Source organism: Notechis scutatus, chromosome 2 (assembly GCF_049901735.1).
Source record: "Notechis scutatus isolate UNSWTSFEM ecotype Mainland chromosome 2, rNotScu1.2, whole genome shotgun sequence".
NCBI classification, from domain to species: Eukaryota; Metazoa; Chordata; class Lepidosauria; order Squamata; family Elapidae; genus Notechis; species Notechis scutatus.
In genome coordinates, this window is record NC_142010.1 from 218401712 (window position 1) to 218414990 (window position 13279).

Genomic DNA, 13279 nt, shown 5'->3' on the forward strand with positions numbered 1-13279 from the left:
GATTGTGTCCATACAAGACACCCATGCTTAACTTAATGGTGTTTGCTGAATCCAGTTTTGTGGATTCAGAAAACCACCCACTTAAGTGGATAGTTTGCTACAACGCGTCTTATTTCTAGTTTGGTGTCTCTTCTGAAACGACCCAACGAGGATCCCAAAGGTGCTTCCCCCCCCCTTCAGTCAGAACTGAAGAAGCTTCTTGGATAAGAAGTGAAACATCTTCAAAGAGAAACCAGAAAGTCCAGTTGCCTCTTGGAGAGAAAAAAGTACTTTTGGGACAATCATGACCTGGATGACATTTACCCAATGGGCATAGCTGATCCAGGTGCTGGCCCATTCTAGGATGCTGAATTGCTATATTAGTGTCCCTAGCTCTTTTTAATAGACTATATATGCATTAGGCAATAAAAAATACATCAACTGGGATTTCATTTTTTTCTTTTTTTTGCAACTCCACAAAGGAGTTTTTACCTTTGAGCTACTTTAAAAGTGGGTATTATAACACTTAATATCATTCTGGCCATCTAAAGAAACTTGTCACTAATTGGATGAGTAATCATATGGGATTTTCAGAGAAGGGCTGTGTAAATTGTAAATGTATCTCTGAGTCCCGTTATGTTCAGTGGAAACAAGATAGGTGCCAATAGATTTGCAATCTAAAATTGAAATTCTAGATGGAAAAAAATGAAATTCTACTGGGAAATATGCCCTCCTGAACATAATGGGTGACTCATACTAATATACTTATTTCAACCATGGCTTATTCATCCCTATTTTTAGAACTTTAGAATATTAAAGAAACAATATATCTTTGGGATAGATGTTACAATGTTAATAATACTGTGGTGCTAGATAAAGTTTTTCCCCTATCTGATATATATAGTATTACATAGTATTTTAAATGTATGTTAAACAGTGACTATAAATTCTATAGATTATAGATTAAATTTTTAACTCTAATCCCCTTGGTATTGTTATTTGTTAAATTTTGCTATTTTTCAGGATTATGGGAGGTTTTTTTTCTCTCCCCCTCTTTTAATGATTTAATTCTTTTTTTTTTTTTTTGACTGATAAGACTTTACTGTTTCTGTTTTGATATTCTGTTTGTTGTACTAAAATGATTAAAATAGAAAAATGATGTATATAATAGGCATATAATGAATCAATAAAAAGAGCAAATCTTAAAGAACTAACCGCTGAACTGTTGCCATCTGTCATGTCTTTGGTATTTATTTGTCAGGAACTGTGGCCATGTATGTGTATACCATCTGCTCATAATTCTGTCCCTTATATAAATAGAAATTGCTTTTGTTTCTTCACAACATTTAAACATCTGTTCAACAATTCTTAAACTGCAATCAACACTGAGTTCTCTGTGTCTGAGAAAGATACTGTCTAATTTGAAGTTTTATTTGTGCATAATCCAGTTCAAAAATGGGAAGCCAAGCAAGACAATTTTGTGTCAGCCAGTCTCTGATAATGTAAAGGGGTTCATGCATATATTATAGATATCAGGAGAGGGGTTGTCTAAATATAATTGTGCCATGAAGACTTCCCTGAAATCTTTAAAACTGGGATTCTAGAATCTATACGGCTTTTGCTGAGATGGACTTATGAAACGGACTGATTCTGTTCAAATCTTTTGTAGTACTTTATAAATGTAAAAGAAGAGAGTGCAAAAATTGGCTTGAAATTCAACATTAAAAAAAAAAATTAAGATCGTGGCATCCAGTCCCATCATTTCCTGGCAAATAGAAGGGGAAGAAATGGAAGCAATATCAGATATTATTTTCTTGAGCTCCTAGATCAAATCAGATGGTGTCTGCAGCCAAGAAATTAAAAGATGCTTGCTCCTCGGGAGGAAAGCTATGGCAAAATCTAGACAGCATATTAAAAAGCAGAGACATCACCTTACTGACAAAAGTCTGTATAATCAAGGTTATAGAGGATGGGTAGATGGCATTATTGATGCAATGAACATGAATCTTGGGGACAATGGGGGATGGGAGAGCCTGGCATACTATTGTCCATGGGGTCGCAAGTAGTTGGGCACAACTTAACAATTGACCAACACTACTTGTGAATATACCTGTTTCACAGACATTCACAATACTGCAGGCTACCAGCCTGACAAAGAGTATGCATCCTAACATTAGTAATTCTGGTATATGACGAAGTATGGAATGTGGATAAAAAGAGATTGGAGCTTTACAAAGGGAGACCCAAGAGATCCTGCTAGAAATTGACGAGGCCTATAGAATTCAAATGAGCTACGCTCGACGTAACAGGTTACCTAGGGAAGTCCACATGCGATTTGCCAGGAAACAAGTACATGACATAATATACAAGATAACACAAGATGAAACATTGGTCTATAAAGATAAAAAAGTGCAAACTCTGAAGCAGGTTCCCAAGAAGGTGAGCGAACAGAGAAAAGACTATAAGTTTTTGGCAACAGAACTCATCCAGAAGAACGTAATGTTTCGATGGTTAATTCCAGAAGGCTTATTGGTAACATGGCAGGAAAAGAGGATCAGGATAGATAACTTAGACAAGGCGCAAGATTTCTATGAGCAGATTGGAGGAACAGAAGAAGAAAGCAGTGGTAGAGAGGAGCTAGAGACAGAAAGCCAAGAACAACAACAACAGCAAGATACAGGAGGCCTTGAACAAGAAGGAGAGAACAAGGAGGAGACTGAAGGAAGAAGATTAAGAACACGCCGGCAAAGAGAGACTAGAATTAACAGAAGACAAATAATATCCCACAAGTAGAAAGACGGAAACGGAAACGAAGCTATTATCATTAAACATAAATGGTCCAAACTCACCCATTAAAAGGAAACAGATACTATCTAGATTAGCCAAACAGAAATTAGAAATAGTATGCCTGCAAGAAGTCCATATTAAAAAACAATTCTGGAAATGTTTAGAATATCCTAAATTAGGAAGGTTATTTGTAGCCCTGGCAGATCAAAAACAGAAAGGGATAGCAGTATATGTTAAAAAAGAAATTAAGGCAGTAGAAAAATATCTAGACCCACAAGGGAGAACTTTGATACTTGAATTAGAATTAGGGTACAAGCCAATGTTATTATAATTTATGCGTCGAACTACAACCAAAGCCAATTCTATAAGGATTTACATGAGAGAATTGTTGAGATGGGACAAGATAATGTATGCATTGTGGGAGATCTTAATGCAGTAGTAGATATAAAGAAGGATTATTTTGGTAATGTAAAGCAGTGATCCCCAACCTTTCTTATGCCGCGGCCCGGTATCCCCAACCTTTTTTATGGCGCGCCCAGTACCGGCATTAGCTGGGGCCGCCATCTTTTTGATGAAAAAGTGCTTCTGGTGACCTTACCGGAAGCACTTTTCATCAAAAAGATGGCGCCACGAGATGAGCCGCCATCTTTTTGATGAAAAAGCTCCGGTGAGCTTTCTACCGAAAAGCTCACCGGAAGCACTTTTCATCAAAAAGATGGCGGCGCCAGCAAACCAGCGCCCGGTAGGACTTGTTCCACAGACCGGGACCGGTCCGCGGACCGGTGGTTGGGGACCCCTGATGTAAAGAACAAAAAGAAAAGGAAAATTTTGCCCAGATCTTTTTTCAATATGACACAGGAACTAAATTTGATGATCAATGGAGGAGAATAAATTTGGAGAAAAAAGAATTCACATTCTACTCTAATCTACACAAATCATGGTCTAGATTAGACATGGCATGGATGAACGCAGAACTAGGAAACCAATTAGATAAGGTAGAGATTATGACAAATGTATGGCTGATCATAACCCATTAAAAATAATTTGGAAAGGAAGGAAAAAGAAGAGTAGAAGGTGGATACTTAATCCCCAAATCTTAAAGGAGAAAGATTTTGTAGAGAAAATTAAAAAGAAATGGAATTTTTTTTTTAAGGAAAATACAGTGGAGCAAACATCATTACAGAATATATGGGATACAGCAGTCTTGAGGGGGCTGGCAATAGCATACAGAGTGAAAAGGAATAAAGAAAGATGGCAAAATAAGAATAAACTAGAGGAGGAGATTAAAGACCTAGAAAGTAGATTACAAAAAAAAAAGATGAAAAAACGAGGAGAGAAATGATTCTTACTAGGCATAAATTGAACATTATAAATCAGGAAGAGAGAGTCAAAGAGGTGAAAAGGGCAAAACAGATTTTTTTTTGAACATGCAAATAAACCAGGGAGGTGGTTAGCCCATAAATTAAGATTAGAAAAAGAAAGAAGGTTGATACAAGAATTGGAGGATGATGAGGGAAAATTAGAATACCGAATGACTAAGAAAAATAAAATAGTACAAAAATATTTTGAACAACTATATAGGGAGGATGGAATACACCCTAAGAGGATAGAACAATATTTGTCATGCCCCTGGTGGAGTTTGACTCTGAGGAAGAGGAGGAACAGCCAACAGGGAGTGGGAGTGTGGCTCCAGAGGTGGTGGATGAGGCTGGGGAAGGGCAGAGGCCGGAGGATCCAGGCCCATCCCCTATCCATCCTAGGTCACGTAGGGAGGAGAGGATCAGGGAAAAGTGAGGTCTACTCAAGAGGAGATTACCATGAGCCTCTGGGAGCTATGTATATAAATTTGCAATGCGCAGTTAGAATTGCTGAAGTCAATTAGTATTCAGCTTGAAAGAGGCTTATCTTTGCTGGCGTTCTTCCCATGGACTTTTCTCGGTTATTTTCCTGGAGTTTATAATTAGTTATCTAGGCTTGCTTCAGAACTGTCATCAATGCGGTTTGTTTTGGTTTTCTGTTTGCCTCATTATTTACTTTTGTGACTTTAAACTGTGCCTAATAAAACAGTGAAGTTAACTTGAAGGCTTTACCGGACTTTAATATATGTTTTGGGTTTTGGGTTATTTTGAGAAACTATGGGTCATCACATTTTGACTTCAGCCACCCCTTCAACTTATTTTTGCTTTTTGTGGGGTGACCATGGATCAGCTCAGAGCAGATTGCCCAGTTAACCCAGCAAGTGGCTCTTTTGACCACACAGGTGGCACAAATGCAAGCTGCCTGGCCACGCTGAAAATGCCCGGTAGCAGTGCCAGATAAATTTGATGGTTTGCTGGCCCAATTTCCAGCATTTTTGGGGCAGTGCCAGCTTTACATGAGCCTTCGGCCTGAGGACTTTCCCACTGACTGGGATAAGGTGGGGTTTTTGATTAGTTTGTTGTCAGGCTCTGCAGCACGTTGGGTGACACCTCTGCTGACCCAGCCCAACCAGGTGTTGGACAATTACGCTGAGTTTTGCCATCAGTTTCAGGCCATGTTTGAGGACCCTGTTCAAAGCCAAACAGCAAACAGACGTTTGAGAGAGTTGAAGCAGGGGTGTGGCTCACTCATGGATTATATTGCTAGTTTTCAGGTGGTTGCTCAGGATGTACAATGGAATAAGGCAGCGCTATTAGACCAGTTCCAGGGGGGTTTGTTGTCGGAGCTCCTGGATGAGTTGGAGCGCATTGAATGCCCTCACACCCTTCAGGACCTCATGCATTTGTGTCTTCGTATCGATGCTAGACTTCAGCAGCAATGGGTGCGACAACGGACAGAGACTGTATCTGTTTCCAGCAAGATGGTGCCCTTGGTGGAAGTGCCTTTGAAGGAACCCATGCAGTTGGGGGCTGGCCGCCCTCACCTGACTCAAGTAGAAAAGAATAGACGTGATGGTTTATGCCTCTATTGTGGCAATCAAAGCCATTTTGCGGCCAAGTGTCCTGTTAAGACATCCACAGCAGCAACACCTGCGGTGGCGGGAAATGAGCATCGCTCGGCTTAAGGGCGTCTGCAGGTTGGGGTGTAAAGTCCATAGGCCCGCCATCTTCACCAATCTTGCCACCCTCGCCACCTTTGACATCTTTGACATCTCCACCACAGTCGCTATTGATGAAGCATCTTGTGCTGCCAGCAAGTGTGTTTGTGCCTGGTGTGGGAGCGGTGGAGATCCCAGCTTTGGTCTACTCAGGACAATTTCATGGATGCTCATTTTGTCAAGCAATGGTTCATTCCTCAGAACAGGTATCCCCACCAGTAATGGTGGAGATTGATGGTCGGCCCCTTTGTTCGGGACCTGTGGTTGCTGCAACCAAACCCCTTTGCATGCATATTGGGCAGCATGTGGAGGAAACCGTGTTTTACATTACTGCAGTGCCTCATTTTCCGGTGGTGCTGGGTTTGGAGTGGCTACAGACCCATGATCCACAGATTGTCTGGTAGTCTGGAGCTGTGCAGTTCCTTGATAGGAAGTGTGCCAACCATTGCTTGCGCTCCTGTGCAGGGAGTGTGGCTACGCCCATAGACCTGGATCTACCTGTGGAGTTGGTGGACTTTGCTGATGTGTTTGGGGAGAAGGAGGCGGATCAGTTGCCTCCGCATCGGGTGTATGACTGTCCAATCGACTTGTTGCCTGATGCAAAATTGCCGGTGGGTCAGATACATTCCCTGTCGGAACTGGAGTTGGCCGCGTTGTAGGATTTTATTGACAAGAACCTCCAGAAAGGGTTTATCCAGCCTTCTACCTCCCCATTGGCTGCACCGGTGTTTATTGTAAAAAAGAAATTGGGGAAGCTATGTTTGTGTTGTGATTACTGCAAGTTGAATGCAATCACAGTGAGGAATCGGTACCCGCTTCCCCTCATCCCTCAATTGATTGAGTGGCTTGGTCAAGCTAAGATCTTCACGAAGTTGGATTTGCGTGGGGCCTACAATCTGGTTCACATTCATGCAGGGGATGAGTGGAAAACAGCTTTCCAGACGAGGTACAGGCATTTTGAGTATACCATGATGCCTTTTGGATTAACCAATGCCCCAGCTGTGTTCATGCATTTCATACACAATGTTCTCTGTGATTTGTTGGATCAATTCATGGTCATTTATTTAGATTTTGATTTACTCAGACTTCCTGCAGAAACATTGGCAGCGTGTGTGGCTAGTGTTGCAACATTTGCGTGATAACCACCTGTTTGCTAAACGTGAGAAGTGTCAGTTTGTACAAACCACGATTGACTTCTTGGGACATCGTATTTCACCTGCTGGGGTGGAAATGGACCTGGAAAAAATTCAATTGTTGCAGGAGTGGGAACCTCCACAGCAGGTTAAGGATGTGCAATGACTGTTGAGGTTTGCGAACTACTACCGCACATTTATTCCCTGCTCCCCTTTCTAATCTGCTCAAGAAGGGGGAGAGGTTCCATTGGGGTGCTGAGGAGCAGGCAGCTTTAGAGGTGTTGAAAGTCGCCTTTGCTTCTGAGCCTATCCTCAAGCACCCTGATCCAGGCCAGCCATTTGTGGTGGAAACAGATGCTTCCAATGTGGCTGTTGGTGCAGTGCTCCTCCAGGCCTATGCTCCCGCAGGCACCTTGTTCCCATGCGCTTATTATTCCCGGAAGTTGTCGGCTCCAGAGCGCAACTATACGATTTGGGACAAGGAGCTATTGGTGGTTAAGGTTGCTTTGAGACATGGCGGCACCACCTGGAGGGGGCTCATCACCAAATCGAGGTTCGGACGGATCATCGCAATTTGGAACACCTGCGTACAGCTCGGACAATGAACCATCGTCAAGTGAGATGGTCCTTATTCTTTGCTTGATTTGATTTCCAGGTGACCTATATTCCGAGTGGAGGGAATCAATGTGCCGATGCCCCATCTCAGAAGCCCGAGTATACCCGAAGGGAGGATAAAAGCTTGCCCCGGACGGTGATTCCGTTGGAGCGGTTTGCGGCCACCGAGGAACCTGTGGACCTTCAAGTGAGGATTCAGGAGGCGCAGTGGCAGGACCAATTTATGACAGCTCAACGTCGAGAATTGGATGAGAATGGGAGACAAGAGACTCCTTGGGCATATATTGGGGACCTGTTGCGGTTCCGTGATCACATTTATGTGCCTGGAGGTCCTCTTCGTGGCCTTATCGTACATCAATGTCATGATAGTCCGGTGGCAGGACACTTTGGGGTGTTCAAAACACTGCACCACATCTCTAGGACATTTTGGTGGCCGAGACTTAAACATGATTTGTCGGGATATGTGGCGTCCTGTGGGTATGCTCCTGGTGCGCCCCCTGGTCTATTGCAGCCCTTGCCCATGCCAGAATGACGATGGGGGGCAGTTTCATTGGATTTCATCATTGAGTTACCACCATCGAATGGTGCCACAACCATTTTGTTAGTGGTGGATATGTTGACTAAAATGGCCCACTTTATTCCATGTGCAGGGTCTTCCATCGGCCAAGATAACGGCTCCTATCTCCTATGTTTTCTGGTGTCATGGGTTACCAGACCGCATGGTATCAGATCAGGGGGTACAATTTACGGCACGCTTCTGGAAGACCCTACTCGTGAAAGTGCAGGTTCAGACGTGTCTGTCATCTGCTCATCACCCCGAAACTGATGGGGGGACAGAGAAAGTGAATGCTATTTTGGAGCAGTACCCCCACTGTTTCAGCAATACTCAACAAGACAATTGGGTGTAGGTGCTGCCGGTAGTGGAGTTCGCTTATAACAATGCTCAACATGCATCCACCTGTGTGTCCCCTTTCTTTGCTAACTAGGGGTTTCATCCACGACTTTTCCCTTTAGCCCTGTCTGACTTCCCAGTTCTGACAGGGGATACATTTTTGCAGGAGTTAAAAGCTGTGCACCACATGGTCCATGATCAACTAGAGAAAGCCAAGGAAGTTTTTGCAGACTGATATCGTCGTGATGTTCCACCTTCAGTGGTCAGTGATTGGGTTTGGCACTCTACTCGATATTTACCAATGATACGACCATCGAAAAAGCTTGATCACCATTACTTGGGACCTTTTCTAGTCGAGGCGGTGATCAATCCTGTGGCTTATCATCTCTCCCATGGACCATGCGTATCCATCCTGTTTTTAATCGTTCCCTGTTAGTCCCTGCCTTGCCCGACAGTCCACATAGACTTGCTCCATCACAGCTGGCCCCAGTAGCCCCTCTGGGAGAGGAGGAATACGAAGTGGATAGCATCCGAGATTCACGCCAGTTGCGGGGCCAATTTCAGTATTTGGTGGCATGGAAAGGTTATGGACCAGAGGACTTCACCTGGGTCGATGCCACTAATGTTCATGCTCCTCGTTTGGTCCAGGACTTTCACGCTCAGTTTCCTCAACAGCCTCGTCCACCTGGTCCCGGGGGAGGAGGCCCTGCGGGGGGGGGATAGTGTCATTTACTTTTGTGACTTTAAACTGTGTCTAATAAAACAGTGAAGTTGTTGAAGGGTTTACCGGACTTTAACATATGTTTTGGGTTTTGGGTTATTTTGAGAGACTACGGGTCATCACAATATTTGAAAAGGAAAGGTCTCCCAAAAATTAGAGAGGAACAGAAAGAGATATTAAATAAAGAAATAACAGTGATGAAATTGAAAAGGGCGGTGGAAAGGCAGAAAAATAATAAGATGCCAGGGCCGGATGGTCTTCCAGCGGAACTGTATAAATGTATTTATGAATGTCTTGAAACAGTGATGTTAGATATGTACAAATTACCCGACTCATGGAGAGAAGCAAATATCTCACTAATTCCTAAAGAAGATTTAGATCACAAACAGATTAAAAATTATAGACCAATATCACTTTTGAACGTATACTATAAAATATTCACAACAATAATGTTGGAAAGATTAAAAATTATATTAAATGAACTTATTCATATTGACCAGAATGGCTTTCTACCTTCTAGACAGATAAGAAACAATACAAGGATAGTATTAAATGTATTAGAATACTATGAGGCCCACCCGGAAAAGCAGGCAGCATTGATTTTCTTGGATTCTCAGAAGGCCTTGGACAATCTCAGCTGGCAGTTCTTGATCCAACAGGTCGAAAATATGGGATTTGGATTTAAATTCAAGAAAATGATAGGCACAATTTATTCGAACCAAAAAGCTAGGGTAATTATAAATGGGGAGATTACTGAAAACAATTATGATTATGAAAGGTGTTAGGCAGGGATGTCCAATGTCGCCTCTGCTTTTTATCTTGACCATGGAAGTGCTTTTAAATCAGATTAGGCACAGAAAGGAGATAACTGGACAACTTAGTGTTTTTTGTGGAAGATCCAATGGAGTCAGGGACCTAACTAATTCAAGAATTAGAAGAAGATGGGGTGGTAGTAGGACTAAAAATTAATAAAGATAAAACAAAAGTAATAACCAAAATTTGATAGAAAGTCAAAAAAAAAAAAAAAAAGAATTGGAAAAGAAATTGGGATTACAAAGTGTCAAAAAAATTAAATATTCAGGAATCTGGTTAACAGGAAGATGCTCTTCCATAAAAGAGGATAATTATATGAAATTACTTTTACAGGTCAATTGGGGAAAATTACAACTATCACTATTAGGTTGAATAGCGGCCATAAAAATGAACATACTACCGAAGTAAATATATTATTTTCGAACAATATCTATAAAATTGGATAAGAACTTTTTTCAGGAATTAGATAGGACGGTAATGAAATTTATATGGATGGGGGAAAAAGCACGAATAAAATTGAAAACGTTACAAGATAGTAGAACCAGAGGCAGCCTTGGACTCCCAAAATGGGAAACATATTATCAAGCAGCAATTTTACTATGGGTTAAGGAGTGGATAAATTTAAAAAATAAAAGAATTTTGGCGATAGAAGGTCATGAACTGCAAATTGGGTGGCATGCCTTTCTATGGGATAAAAAGAATAAGATCCACTCCTATTTCCATAGACATTTGATAAGGGACTCACTTTTACAAACATGGGACAAAATAAAAAAAGCATTATTTGAAAAGACCAAACTGGATCTTACCCATGGAAGGTATATTATATCCAAATACAAGGGACATTAAAAAAATGATTAGATATAAAGAATTGGTAGATGAACAAGGGGAATTAAAAACACAGGATAAACTAAAAGAACAAGGGATAACATTAGACTGGTGGGTATATTTGCAAATTCAAACTAAATTTAAGAAAGATGTAAAGGAACTAGGAATAGATAAAGATTTACAAAAATTGGACCAAATATTGACAGGCAAAGATATAAAATTTATAACGCGAACATACAATTACCTGCTGGAGGAGGAATTAGAGGAGGAAATTGTTAAGGGACCAATGATTGCCTGGGTGAGAAATGTGGGTCATAATATAAGTTTGGATGAGTGGGAAAAGACTTGGACCGAGAACTGGAAGCTGACTTTGTCGACAGTATTCAAAAAAAATCAATACAAAATGTTTCGTAGATGGCACCTAGCACTGGCACGACTGGCAAAATGTATCCAACCTTGAAACCGGAATGCTGGAAGCGCAAACAAAAGAAAGGAACATTTTCCATATATGGTGGCAGTGTATAGAGGTCAAAAAATACTGGAAGAAAATACAGAGATGGTTCTTCGAGATTACAAAATATAAATTGAAATTGAAACCCAAAACTTTTTTATTAGGTATGATTAAAGGGAATTTGAATAAAGATAAAAGATACCTTATTGTACACATCTTAACTGCAGCAAGAATCACGTTAGCGCAAAATTGGAAGAGTGATAAAATACCACCAGATGAAGTTTTGATTCAAAAAATAATGGACTGTGCTGAACTAGATACATTCACTATGGAACTGAAAGGCAAAGAGGAGCGAGAATACTATGCGAAATGGGAGAGGTGGTATGAATGGGTGAAGAATAAGGATAAAAATAATGTATAGTCACAAAACATGTATATACAATGACACAATAACTGTTAATGGAAATGAGATTTTTGTATTTTTTTTTAAAGAATAAAAATTTAATTAAAAAAAAGAGAGATTGGAGCTTTTAAACTTGGATAGAGTATTCTGGCAGAAATTGCTAGGGCTGGAATGAAAAGGAATGAGATTTTAAAACACTTTCCAAGTCTCTAATTAAAGTTTGGAATCTCTAAGAAGTTAGAACAGTGTAATGAAAGCAGAAGGAATAGCTGTTTCAAGAGTCCTCTATTTATGTAAAAATGGGAAAGATATTCAGGCAAGAAATATTAACCGTAACAGTATAGCAGAGTTGGGAAGGAGCTTGGAGGACCTAATCAAACCTGCTGCTCAGGAGTTAGGTTTGATTGCTATTCCTTTGTGTTGTGCTAAAATGATATTTTACCATTATTTCTATACAAACTTGCAAACTCTGATTTTACCCATTTTTCAACTTGGGTATGAAGATACTTATTTTCTTTATTTTTCTTTATTTTGTCTCAATACCAATACTTCTCCAAAACAAAACACATCATTTGCAGTAGATGAGAACCAAAACATGTCTGCAAATGCTTTGCATTTTGGGGTAATTTTTTTAAAAAATTGCCAGTCATTTCACTGTGATCTGAAAAGCTTTATAACTGATAATGCACCAACATTGATTATTTGCAACTTAATAGCAGAAGTTAAAAAGATTTGACAGATTACTTGTCTTTTTAAATAAAATTTAACTGGTCTATCTGCAGAGGAAAGAACAACTACCTAATCTAATCACGTGCATCTATGCTCCACAGCCAGGATGTTGCACTATTGAAATTAGTTTCGGTTTTTTGGCACTTCTTTTCAGTCTCCAGAAAAAAAACCATGTTGTTACAGGCTTGTATCAAGCATCAGTGTTAGAGCGAGCACATCAAGACTTGGAGGGCTTCCTGGTAGGAAAATTGAGAGTCCCAACCTTCCACGCTACATGATAGGCTTAGCCATTCAACAACTGCAATATGCTAAGGAATGGCTTTATTAAAATCCGGATATTGGAATTTTGACTACTTGGCTGTTGGAGCCTAACAGTATTTGAAATAAATACATGTGTGTTTCATACATCAGGTTTAGCTATTATGGGACTTATAATATTGTGAGAACTTGATCTATAAATTATTCCTATTATGTGAATATTTCCACTGTAGATTAACTGCTTAAGTTTTTGTTCTTATAACTAGATGGGGAAAGGATGTGCAAGCAATGTGGCCCTTTAAAAACATTAGCACTCTGATAGACTAAATAATTTTTATTGTGTTTCATTTTACTATTTTATAAAATAATTACCGTACTTGTAGAAGTACTGGTAATTATGTTTTTCACACACACTCTTATTGTCACAAGGTAAGTTCTAACATAGGCTGTCTTCCGGTGCTCAGTTTGCCTTCTTTATTGGTAGTAAGACACAAATATTTTGGTATCATGTCTTTCACCACAGATGTAGAGGGCAGCACACCAGGTAGCAGCTCTCATGGTTTCAAAACTGTTTTGCACAAATGCTGAAATGCTTTC